This window comes from Hyaena hyaena, unplaced genomic scaffold, assembly GCF_003009895.1.
Source record: "Hyaena hyaena isolate Hyena2069 unplaced genomic scaffold, ASM300989v1 scaffold_1183, whole genome shotgun sequence".
NCBI classification, from domain to species: Eukaryota; Metazoa; Chordata; class Mammalia; order Carnivora; family Hyaenidae; genus Hyaena; species Hyaena hyaena.
This window is the reverse complement of record NW_024081817.1, coordinates 17011-18445: the sequence shown is the minus strand read 5'-3', so window position 1 is coordinate 18445 and position 1435 is coordinate 17011.

The following is a 1435-nucleotide window of genomic DNA, read 5'->3' as shown; positions in this document are numbered from 1 at the left end:
GATCTACAGGTGATTTTGAAACCATCAGGTTAGGTCATCGATTGTAAACCCTGAGTTCCAAATCCTTCTCTTAAGCTACTGCTGACTGATTTAAATCTCACCCTCTGCAGGACACTTTAATAAGCCCACTGAGTTTTGCACACCTGAGGTGTTATACCCCTGTTGCTTCTTTCCATCTTGAGCCTTATCTCAAAGATCTCCCTGCTCTTCTGCCTCCCTGCCTTTCTCCTCAGCCCTGGGAAACCTCTCAGCCTGAAGCTCAGCCCTGGAATAAAGAGGAATTAATACCCCCAGGGAAATCCTCTGCCATTGGGTCACAGGAGTCGGTGGATAAATGTCCGTAGGCACCTGACTTTCAGGAGGATTCTGAGAAGCATTACACACAGGTCATCAGAGATGCCCAGAGAACTGAGCCTCAGATTCCCTTAGTGGAGAAAGTTCAATTCTACCTCCTTTGTTGGGTTTTACTCCTTGTCTGTTTCATGCTTCACTCCCACACTCCAGCTTCCAGGAATCACTCCCAGATAAACTACCTACCCCAGGCTCTGCTGTTAGGGGAACCCTCTGTAACACAACCCTCTCTCCGAGGTACCTTTCCTGGAGGAAGCGCTAATGAGGAATGATAAACCCAAGAGGTAAGTTCTAGACTGAGCAGAGAGGATGGGGAGGTGAGGCAGGAATAGATAACCAAAATAAGAGAATTGATAATCCCCTAGAGCTGCCCCGGTGAAGGCTGTAAACTGGCCTGTAAGAGTTCATCTGTACAATGTCTGCCACAAGTTCAAGAGGAGGAGCACACCACTTCCAGGATCAGTGTATTGACAGGTCATGGACCATAGGTGGATGACAGGCGAACAAGCTCAGACTCCTACAGCACCGCCTGAGTAATGCAAACACTGATGCACCAGCCACGCTGACCTCACCCTCAGCCTCTTAAAGTGGGACATCAGGAGCAGAGGATTGCTTAGGCAGCTGTCTGGGAAGAGAAACAATGCCAGCCTAAACTGCGAGGTGTAAGCAATGAGGCTGCTGGGAAAGATTAGAGCATCTAGAGCAAGTCAATGAGGTCATAGTCAAGGCAGGGAGGGAAAGAGAGGAATGAGGCCAGCAATTTCCAGAACTCCTCCAAGGGGCTTAGTGCAGGGCTAAGAGCTCAACACGTAAGCTGAGCTTCCCACGCCAGACCAGACTAGGGTTAAATATGGGCCTGTATTACTTCAAGATGTAGGCTTGATTATTATTCAGGTCTGGTGAGGCCAATGGTATCAGGAGAGGACTGCCATGGAAAAGATATCTTGCTACTCACTGTTCTCAAGAGGAGGGGCACACAACACCACACGGGGCCACACAGAGGAGCACCGGGAGGCATCAGGAGGCAGACGGGTGAGGGGACATGATGAGCGGGAGCCTCTATTGTGGTTTCCACTGGAAACAG